Raw genomic sequence first — 12275 nt, forward strand, 5'->3', positions numbered from 1 at the left:
ATGTTTTGATATATGTATATGCTATTGAATGGCTAAATCAAGCTATTTAACATATGCATCACTTGACATATTTTTTTTGTAGTGAGAACACTTAAAATCTACTAGCAATTATCAAATATTCATATATTGTTGTTAACTGTCATGACCATGATGTCATGACAGATCTCTTGAACTTACTCCTCATGTCTAACAAAAATATTGGCTCTCTTGGCCATATCTGCCAAGTTTTCCCAACCCCCAGCCTCTGGTAACCTCCATTTACTCTCTGTTTCTATGAATTTGAGTTTTTTTACACCCCACATATAAGTGAGCTCATGCCCTTATTTGTCCTTCAATGCCTGGTTTATTTCACTTAACATAATGTACTCCAGGTTCATCCATATTGTTGGAAAGGACAGGATTTCTTTCATTTATAAGGCTGAATAGCATTTTATTGTGGATATATACCACATTTTCTTGATTTATTCATGCACTGGTGGACACTTAGATAGATGCCACTAATCTTGTGAATAATGCTGCATTGAATATGGGGAGTGCAGATATCTCTTTGATATACTGATTTAATATCTTTTGGATATACATCCAGTAGTGGAATTGCTAGATTTTATGGTAGTTCTATTTTTATTTTTGTGAGGAACTTCCATAATGGCTGTATTATTGGTTTACCATAATGGCTCATTGTGGTTTTACTTTGCATTTCCCTGATGAATAGTGGTATTGAGCTTTTTTTTTTTTTTTTTCCCCACATACCTGTTGGCCATTTGTACTTCTTCTTTTGAGAAATGTCTATTTAGGGCCTTTGGTCATTTCTAAATTGGGTTATTTGGGCAGGGCACGGTGGCTCATGGCTGTTATCCCAGCACTTTGGGAGGCCAAGGCGGGTGGATCACCTGAGATAGTTCAAGACCAGCCTGGCCAACAGGGTGAAACCCCGTCTCTACTAAACATACAAAAAATTAGCTGGACATGGTGGTACGTGCCTGTAATCCCAGCTACTGTGGAGGTTGACACAGGAGAATCGCTTGAAACCAAGAGGTGGAGGTTGCAGTGAGCTGAGATCATGCCACTGCACTCCAGCCTGGGCAACAGTCTGAGACTCCATCTCAAAAAAAAAAAATAAAATAAAATAAAATAAATAAATCAAGTGATTTGTTTTCATGCTATTGTGTTGTTTGAGTCCCTTATCTGTTTGTTCCCCAGAACAGATATATGGCTTGCAAATATTTTCTCCCATTCCATAGGTTATCTCTTCACTGATTGCTGCTTTTGATATGCACAAGCTTTATAGTTTGATATAATCTCATTTGTCTATTTTAGCTTTTGTTGCCTATACTTAAGGGGTCATAGCCAAGAAAATCTTCGCTCAGACCAATGTCATGGAGCTTCCTCCACCTATGTTTTCTTCTAGTAGTTGTACAGGTCTTACATTTAAGGTCTTATATTTAAGTCTTTAATCCATTGTGAGTTGATTTTTGTATATAGTGTGAGATGAGGGTATACTTTTATTATTCTGCAAGTAGATATCCAGTTTTCCCAGAACCACTCATTGTAAAGACTGTCTTTTTCCCAGTGAGTGTTCTTGGCATCTTTATCAAAAATCAATTGACTATCAATGCATGAATTTGTTTCTGGGCTCTCTGTTATGTTCCATTGGCCTATGTGTCTATTTTTATAGTGTACATGCTGTTTAGATTACTGTAGTTTTGTAACAGATGATCAAATCCAGTAGTATGATGCCTTCAGCTTTGCTATTTTTGCTCAAGAGTGTTTTGGCTTTTCAAAGTCTTTTGTATTTTCATATGAATCTTAGGATTGTTTTTTCTATTTCTGTGGAAAGTATCATTGGAGTTTTACTGGGATTTGAACTGAATCTGTATATGGTTTCAGGTAGCAGGGACATTTTAACATTAGTTCTTCCAATCCATGAACATGGCATATCTTTTCTCTAATTTGTGTCATCTTCAATTTCTTTCATCAACGTTTAATAGTTTTTATTACACAGATTTTTTTACCTCCTTGTTTAAATTTACTCCTAAGTATTTTGGGATTTTTTCTGATGCTATTATAAAAAGGATAGTTTTCTTCTTTTCTTTTTCAGATAGTACATTGTTAGTATATGAAAATGCTACTGATTTTCATAAGTTGATTTTTTTCCCTGCAACTTTACTGAATTTGGTTATCAGTTCTAACAATTTTTGTTTTTTTTGTTTGTTTGTTTTGTTTTTTTTGAGATGGAGTCTCGCTGTGTTGCCCAGGCTGGAGTGCAGTGGCACAATCTCGGCTCACTGCAACCTCCGCCTCCCAGATTCAAGCAATTCTCCTGTTTCAGCCTCCCGAGTAGCTGGGGCTACAGGCACCAGCCACCATGCCTGGCTAATTTTTGTATTTTTAGTAGAGACGGGGTTTCACCATATTGATCAGGCTGATCTCAAACTCCTGACCTCAGGTGATCCACCCACTTCGGCCTCCCAAAGTGCTGGGGTTCCAGGCGTAAGCCACCATGCCCAGTGCAGTTCTAACAGTTTTTGATGGAGTCTTTAGGGTTTTCTCTTATAAGGTCATATTGTCAGTAAACAGTGACAGTTTCACTTCTTCCTTTCCTATTTGGAAACATATATTTTTAAAATTTTTGTATTTTATATATATACATATATTTGAGACAGGATCTCACTCTTTGCCCAGGCTGGAGCGCAATGGCATGAACACAGCTCACCACATCCTTGACCTCCCAAGCTCAATAGATGCTCTTGCCTCAGCCCCCCGAGTAGCTGAGAATACAGGTGTGCACCAACTCACCCAGACAACTTTTGTATTTTTTATAGAGATGAGATCTTGCCACGTTGCTCAGGCTGGTCTCAAACTCCTGGCCTCAAGTGATCCTCCTGCCTCAGCCTCCCAAAGTGTTGAGATTACAGGTGTGAGCTACCACACCTGGCCTATTTGGATAATTTTATTTCTTTTTCTTTTTTTTGAGATGGAGTCTCACTCTGTCACCCAGGCTGGAGTGTAGTGGCATGATCTCAGCTCACCGCAGTCTCCGCCTCCCAGGTTCAAGGGATTCTCCTACCTCAGCCTTCTGAGTAGTTGGGATTACAGGCACCCAGCACCACCCCTGGCTGATTTTTGTATTTTTAGTAGAGACAAGATTTCACTATGTTGGCCAGGCTGGTCTCGAACTCCTGCCCTCAGGTGATCCACCTGCCTTGGCCTCCCAAAGTGCTGGGATTACAGGCATTGGCCACCGCACCCAGCCAATTTTATTTCTTTTTCTTGTCTATTTGCTCAGGCTAGGACTTCCAATACTATATTGAACAGAAGTGGTGAGAGAGGGCATCCTTGTCTTGTTCCTGATTTTAGAGGAGAAGCTTTTAACTTTTTTTTTCTGTTGAGAATGATGTTAGCTATGTATTTGTCATGTGTGGCCTTTATTGTGTGGAGGTACATTCTTTTAATACTTTAATTTTGAAAGTTTTTATCAGGAAAAAATGTTGAATTTTACCATATGCCTTTTTTGCATCTATTGAGATGCTCATATAATTTTTCCCCTTCGTTCCGTTAATGTAGTGCATCATCTTTCTAGATTTGTGTATGTTGAGCTATACTTGCATCCCTGGGATAAATCCCACTTGATTATGATGAATAATCCCTTTCATGTGCTGTTAAATTTACTTTGCTAGTATTTTATTGAGGATTTTTGTACCTATGTTTATCAGGGATATTGGCTGGGATCTTGTTTATTTGTGGCTTGTAATTTTCTTTTCATGTAGTCTCTTTGTCTGGCTTTGCTATCAGGGTAATGCTGACCTCACAAAATGAGTTTGAAAGTATTCCCTCTTCTGTTTTCGGGGGAGAGTTTGAGAAGGATTGGTATTAGTTCTTCTTTAAATGTTTGGTAGATGACTTCAGCAGTGAAACCATCAGATTCCGGGCTTTTCGTTGATGGGAGATTTTTTATTGCTGATTCAATCTCTTTACTCTGTGCTGGTTGGTTCAGATTTTCCATTTCCTCATGATTTAGGATTGATAAGTTGTATGTGTCCAGGAATGTATACATTTCTTCTAGGTTATCCGTGTTGTTGTTGTATAATTGTTCATAGTTGTCTCTTAAGATTCTTTTTTTTTTTTTTTTTATTGAGATGGGGTCTCGCTCTTTCGTCCAGGCTGGTGCAATCTTGGCTCATGGCAACCTCCGCCTCCCAGGTTCAAGTGATTCTCCTGCTTCAGCCTCTCTAGTGATGTGGGAATCAGGAGGACCTCTCTAGTGATGTGGGAATCTCTAGTGATGTGGGGTATATACAGGAGGGTATTTATTGAGTGCACTCAGACCCAGCAGACTTAACATCCAAAAACTAGGCCTAGAACAAAGACAGCACTTAACTTTTATATACACTTCAAAAAGAGGGTGGGCTAGCTTGAAGCAGGCTTACAGTGGCGTGAAAGCAAGGATACAGAGGCACAACAAAGATAGTTAATCAAATTGTGACAGGTTCATAACTCAGGATTACACATGACTGTTGCTGTGCAGCCCAGATGTCTGTTATCTAGGTTTGCTCTAGTGCCTAACACGGGCTTATCCATAACCTTCACTATGGTGCCCAGGTGGCTATATCTCAGGCCTGCTCAGACGGTTTATGGCCTTCACTACACTGCTTAGATAAAACAGAATACTTGAAGTTACTAGTTACAGAGAACAGGAATCATAAACTCATACCATAAGAGACAGGAAAATTTCTTTTTCTAGTTATGTTGAGGGAGTGCTGGGAGAGTCTTCAGGGCACGTTAGATAGTATTATCAAGACTTTTCCTGGGTCTGGGCTGTGCCTGTTGCTGCCTCTGGGACAAGTCAGCCTAATACAGGGAAGCTTATTTCTCTCTCTTTTTTTTAAATTTTATTTTTCTTTATTTCTTTAATTATTTCTCACTAGTAGCTGGGATTACAGGTGCACATCATCACGCCTGGCTAATTTTTTGTATTTTTAACAGAGACAGGGTTTCACCATGTTGGCCAGGCTAGTTTTGAACTGCTGACCTCAAGTGATCGCCCGCCTCAGCCTCCCAGAGTGCTGGGATTACAGGCGTGAGCCACTGCGCACAACCGATCCTTTGTACTTTTGTGTTATCAGTTGCAATATCTCCTCTTCCATTTCTGATTTTGCTTGAGTCTTATCATATTTTTTTCTTATTTAGTCTACCTAAGGGTTTATCAACTTTATCTTTTGAAAAAACCAACTCTTAGTTTAATTAATCTTTTGTGTCATTTTTCTGGTGTCTATTTTATTTTTATCTGCCCTGATCTTTGTTATTTCCTTCCTTCTGCTAACTTTGTTTCTTCTTCTTCTTCCTCTTCTTCTTCTTCTTCTGCTGCTGCTGCTGCTTCTGCTGCTGCTTCTGCTTCTTCTTCTTCTTCTTCTTCTTCTTCTTCTTCTTCTTCTTCTTCTTCTTCTTCTCCTTCTCCTTCTCCTCCTCCTCCTCCTCCTCCTCCTCCTCCTTCTCCTTCTCCTTCTCCTCCTCCTCCTCCGCCTCCTTCTCCTTCTCCTTCCCCTCTTCCTCCTCCTCCTTTTTCTTCCTCTTCTTTTTTTCTTTTTAGACAGAGTTTCCCTATTGTTGCCCAGGCTAGTGTGCAATGGCACAATCTTGGCTCACTGCAACCTCCACCTCCAAGGTTCAAGCAATTCTCTTGCCGCAGCCTCCCAAGTAGCTGAGATTACAGGTGTGTGTCACCAAGCCCAGCTAATTTTTATATTTTTAGTAGAGACGGGATTTTGCCGTGTTGATCAGGCTGGATAGTCTTGAACTCCTGATCTTAGGTGATCCACCCACCTCGGCCTCCCAAAGTGCTGGTATTACAAGTGTGAACCACCATGCCCGGCCACTTTGTTCTTCTTTTGTAGTTTCCTTGAGGTGTAATATTAGGTTGTTAATTTGTGATATTTCTTTCCTTTTGATGTAGGCATTTAGTACCATGAACTTCCCTTTTAGAAATGCTTTTGGTGTATCTTACAAGTCTTCATTTATCACAAGATATTTTAAAATTTCCCTTTTAGTTTATTTGACCCAATATTTGTTCAGGAGCATATTATTTTATTTCCACATATTTATTCATTTTCCTTGATTCCTCCTGTTACTGATGTCTAGTTTCATACCAATATGGTCACAAAAGATACTTAATATGATTCCAATCTTCTTAAATTTTTAAAGACTTTTCTATGGGCTAACATATGATGTATCCTGGATAATGAGATGTGTGTGCTTGAGAAGAATGTGTACTCTATTGCTTTTGGATATAATGTTCTGTATGTGTCTGTTAGATCCATTTTGTCTAAAGTGTAGCTCAAGTCCAGTGTTTTCTTATTGATTTTCTGTTTGAATGATCTGTCCATTGTTAAAAGTGATATACTGAATCCCTACTATTATTGTGTTGTAGTCTCTCTATTATAGGCTTTGCTGTGTAATTACCCTGAGGCTTACATAAAACACCTTATTACAGGCTATTTTAAGTTGACAACAACTTAATTTTAATTTTAATGTCATGCTCAAACTGTATGCTTTTATTCCCCCTCCTCTCATGTTATATGCTTTTGATGCCACACTTCCTACCTTTTTATAATTTGTATCCCTTAACCAGTTATTGTAGCTTTAGTTGTTTTTAATAGGTTTGCGTTTAATCTTTATACTACATACTTTAATCTTTGTACTTTATACCAGAGATATAATTCATTGCCCATTGCCATTGCAGAAATAGAGAATTTGGATTTGACAATGTGCGTACTTTTTCCAGTGACTTTTATATTTTCATATGTTTTTATGTTACTGCTTAGCATTCTCTTCCTTCAGCTTGAAGGAAGCATTTTTTGTAAGGCAGGCCTAGTGGTGATAGACTCTCTCAATTTTTGTTTAAGTCTTTACCACCCTATCATTTTTGAAAGACAAGATTATTTGGTATAGTATTCTGGTTGGCAAGATTTTTTTTGTTTTAGGATTTTTAATATACCATTCCATTCCTTTCTGGACTGCAAGGTTTCTGAAGATAAATCTGCTGATAGTCTTATATATGTTCTATTGTATGTGACAATTTGCTTTTTCCTTGATGCTTTCAGCACTTTCACTTTGTCTTTAACTTTTGACAATTTGATTATGATGTGTCTTGGTGTGGGTCTTTTGGATTCATCATTTGCTGTACTTTGGGCTTCTTGGATCTGGCTTTTAATTTCCTTTCCTAAACTTGGAAAGTTTTCTGTCATTGTTTCTTTGAATATATTCTCTCTGTTTTTCTTTCTCTCCCTCTCCTTCTCTGGCACACCAATAATGCATAAGTTTTTCAAATTGATGTTGTTCCATAACTCTATTAAATGATCTATACTCTTCTTCTTTATTTTTTCTTTTTGCTCCCAGATTGAATGACTTCCAGTGACGTGTCTTCAAGTTCTTCCATCCTTTCTTCTGCTTGATCTGGTCTGCTGTTGAACCCCTCTATTGAATTTTTCAGTTTAGTTATAGTATTCTTCAGATTTATAATTTGTTTGGTACTTTTTTTTTTTTTGAGATGGAGTCTCGCTCTGTCGCCCAGGCTGGAGTGCAATGGCACAATCTCTGCTCACTGCAAGCTCTGCCTCCCCTTTACATGCCATTCTCCTGCCTCAGCCTCCCAAGTAGCTGGGTCTACAGGTGCCCACCACCATGCCTGGCTAATTTTTTGCATTTTTAGTAGAGATGGGGTTTCATTGGGTTAGCCAGGATGGTCTCGATCTCTTGACCTCGTGATCTGCCCACCTTGGCCTCCCAAAGTGCTGGGATTACAGGTGTGAGCCACTGCACCCGGCGCTGTTTGGTACTTTTTAATACTTTGTCTCTTTTTGTTGAAATTCCCAGTTTGTTCTTATATTGATCTCTTGACTTTGGTGAGCATCTTTATTACCGTTGTTGTTATTATTATTATTATTATTATTATTTTGAGACAGAGTCCACTCTCTTGGCCAGGCTGGAGTGCAGTGGTGTGATCTTGGCTCACTACAGCCTCCATCTCCCAGTTTCAATGATTCTTGTGCCTCGGCCTCCCAAATAGCTGGGACTACAGGTATATGCCACCACACCTGGCTATTTAAAAAAACTTTTTTTTATTTTTAGTAGAGATGGGGTTTCACCATGTTGGCCAGGCTGGTCTCAAACTCCTAACCTCTAGTCATCCACTCACCTGAGGTTCCCAAAGTGCTAGGATTACAGGCATGAGCCACTACTCACAGCCTATCACCATTATTTTGAATTGCTATTGGGTCAAACAATATCTCCCATTTGCTTGGGTTAGTTTCTGTAGAATTATCTTGCTTTTCTATTTGTAATGTATTTTCCTGTTTCTTCATTTCCCTTGACTCTCTGTGTTGGTTTCTGTGCATTAGATAAGACAAATAACTCTTCCAGTCTTGTCAGGCTGGCCTTATAGAGGAGAAGAATCTCACCTATCTGTTCAGCCACCCGCCTTGGCCTCCCAAAGTGCTGGGATTACAGGTGTGAGCCACTGTGCCCTGCCTACAGTATAAGTTCTTTCATGTTTTTGAAAGAAACTGGAACAAAAGATTTTATCATATTTTTTATATACATAGGATTTTTCTCAAGTGTGAATCCTTTCATGTTCTTTTAAGGTACTTGATATATCTGAATGCTTTCCTTATTCCTTACAATGAACAGGTTTTCTATGCAGTTTGAGTTATTTCGTGTATCTGACAGTAACTGGAAAGGCCACATTTTTAATGCTTACAGGATCTTTCTCCATTTTGAATCTGTTCACATGTTTGAAAGGAACTGGGATAATTGAATGCTTTCCTACATTCCTTTCCTTCATTGGATGACTTTGTTTTTTTGTTGTTGTTGTTATTTTTTTGTTTTGAGACAGAGTCTTGCTGTGTCACCCAGGATAGAGTGCAGTGGCACACTACAGCCTTGAGCTCTTGGGCTCAAAAAGTCCTGCCTCTGTCTCTCGATTAGCTGGAAAAACAGGTGTGTACCACCATGCCTGGCTGATTTTTCGTTATTTTTTGTACAGATGAGATCTCACTACATTGCCCAGGCTGGTCTCAAACTCCTGGACTTAAGCGATCCTCCTGCCTCAGCCTCCCCAAGTGCTGGGATTAGAGGTATGAGCCACTGTACCTGGCATCTATTGCATTTTTCATTGCATTCATTGTATTTTTTCAATTCCAGAATCTTTTTATCCAACTAAATATATTTATGACAAGTGCATTGAGACTATACAGAATCATGGTTAAGAACACAGACTCTGTAGTTGGACTGCTTAGATTCAAAGCCCAGCTCTGCCCAGCCGTATAACCTTGGGCAGTTTTCTTAACTTCTCTGTGCAGTCATTGCCTCAACTGTGAAATGGGATAAAAATATCTAGCTCATAGGGTTCTTAAGGGAGTTCAATGAGTTAAAATATGTTCAGCAGTTAGAACTCATAGTAAGTACCATATATATTTTTGCCATTATTTTCATGTGGATACTTATCTATCATACACAAAAGGTAATTTTCCCCTATTTTTAACTGACATATAATAATTATACATATTTATGGGATAAAGAATGGTATTTTGATGCATGTATACAATGCATAATGAACAAATGAGATTTGTTTGCATACCTATCACCTCAAAAATTTGTCATTTCTTTGTGTTGGGAACGTTCAAAATTCTCTCTTCTAGATTTTGAACATACACAGTAAATTATTTTCAGTCATATTCACCCTAGAGTGCTATAGAACACTATAACTTATTCCTCCTATCTAGTTGTAATTTTGTGTCTGTTAACCAACCTCTCTATATTCTTGCTTCTCAGCCTTTAATAACCATAATTCTTGTACAATTCAATTTTTTTTTTTTTTTTTTGAGACAGAGTCTTGCTCTGTCGCCCAGGCTGGAGTGCAGTGGCGTGATCTCGACTCACTGCAACCTCCGCCTCCTGGGTTCAAGCAATTCTTCTGCCCTAAGCCTCCTGAGTAGGTGGGATTACAGGCACCTGCCATCATGCCTGGCTAATTTTTGTATTTTTATAGAGACGGGGTTTCACCATGTTGCCCAGGCTGGTCTTGAACTCCTGACCTCAGCTGATCCACCTGCCTTGGCCTCCCAAAGTTCTTGGATTACAGGCATGAGCCACTGCACCCAGCTTATAATTCTTATATTTCTATAAGCTCAATTTTGTGCTCCTTCCCACAAATGAATGAGAACATGTGGTTTTTATCTTTCTGTGCCTGAGTTACTTCACTTACCATAATGTCCTCCAGGCTTATCCATGTTGCTGAAAATGACAATGATTTTTATCCTTTTTATGGCTGAATAGTATTTCACTGTGTATATATATCACATTTTCCTTTTCCATTTATCTGTTAATGGACATTTAGGTTTATTCCATATGTTAGCTATTGTGAACAGTGCTGCAGTGTACATGAGGATACTGGTATCCTTTTGATACACTGATTTCTTTTCTTTGGATAAATACCCAACAGCGGGATTGCTGGATCATATGGTAGTTCTGTTTTTAGCTTTTTTCAGAACCTTTCAAACTGTTTTCCATAATGGCTGTACTAATTTCCTTCCTGTGATAGTGCATTCCCTTTTTTTCTGCATCCTTGCTAGCATTTATTATTTTGTGTTTTTGTAATAATACCCATTATAACTGGGGTGAGATGATAGTTCATTGTGGCTTTACTTTGCATTTCCTGGACACTTATTGCAGTTCCCAAATTTCTGGTTTTTAAAAAATAATTTCAGTCTCTGTTAAATTTCTTATTTTGATCACTTCCCCCCAATTTAATGAATTGTTTATCTACATCTTCTTGCAGTTTGCTGAGCTTTCTTAAAAGAAATATTTTGAATTCTTTGTCAGGTAGTTTGTTACCTTTGTTTCTTTGGGATCAGCTACTGGGAGACGATTGTGTTCTTTGGTTGACATATGTCTCCTTGTTTTGTCATGTTTCTTGTCGCTTTTATGGTAATGTCTGCACATGAGATGAAACAGTCACCTCCTCCAGAATTTATAGGCAAGTTTCACTATGGAAAGACCGTCCCCTATGTAGAGGTGGCAAGGGCACTTGCTGAGTGGGGTGCAGTGAGTGATGCCAATCCTCAACTATGCCAATCTTATTAGCAATCCTTCCTATATTCTCTGTATTTTTCGTTTCATTGCGTTGCTGATGTTTTGTTGTTGTTGTTTTTTTTTTGAGACAGGGTCTCCCTCTGTCACCCAGGCTGGAGTGCAGTGCATGATCGTGGCTCACTGTAGCTTCAACCTCCAGGGCTCAAGCAATCCTCCTGCCTCAGCCTTCTAAGTAGCTGGGACCATAGGTGTGTGTCACCATGCCAGGCTAATTAACTTTTTTTTTTTTTTTGAGACAGAGTCTCACTGTGTCATCCAGGCTGGAGTGCAGTGGTGCAATCTCAGTTCACTGCAAGCTCCATCTCCTGGGTTCACGCCATTCTCCTGCCTCAGCCTCCCGAGTAGCTGGGACTACAGGTGCCCACCACCACACCCGGCTAATTTGTTGTATTTTTTTTTTTTTTGTAGAGACGGGGTTTCACCATGTTAGCCAGGATGCTCTTGATCTCCTGACCTCGTGATCCACCTGCCTTGGCCTCCCAAAGCACTGGGATTACAGGCGTAGTTTTTTTTTTTACTACAGGGTCTTGCTATGTTGCCCAGGTTGGTTTGCTGTAGATTCTTTAATGAACCTTGAGATCTTTCTGGGTTAGTTTGGTTTGTAAATAGCTGTCTATATTTGTTTGTTTTTGTGGTTTTTTTTTTGTAGAAGGCTGAAGGTTGGTAATTCCTATCCTGCTATCTTGGTGATATCCCCTCTCAGGCTCTTTCAAGATATTCTCTTCATAGTCTCTCTCTCTTTTTTTTTTTCCTTAGGGCTAGAGAATATGTTTATATGCTTCCACGTTAGGTTCAGATGCCCATGTCACACATGGATGAGGGGGTGTCTCTGTTTCAATTTATTTTCAAGCATTTGATTGTAGCACCTTTTCACAAGCCTGTAGAGCACAAACAGGTTTTCCCTATATGTCATTATATTTCGATAATGCTTTATTAAAGGATAAATGAATATGCAGCTTTATTGGGAAATGTTTACAAATATCAGAAAGGACTAATCAAGCATCCTATATAAAACTTTCCAAACCTCTGGGGACGCCTGCGGAGGAAGATAAAGTATACTATACCCAGAAATCTGTAGTACATTCAAGTATCTGATACCTGCTTGGGGATAATCTAATTATTCTACACAC

The sequence above is a fragment of the Papio anubis genome, chromosome 13, assembly GCF_008728515.1.
Source record: "Papio anubis isolate 15944 chromosome 13, Panubis1.0, whole genome shotgun sequence".
In the NCBI taxonomy this organism is placed as follows: Eukaryota; Metazoa; Chordata; class Mammalia; order Primates; family Cercopithecidae; genus Papio; species Papio anubis.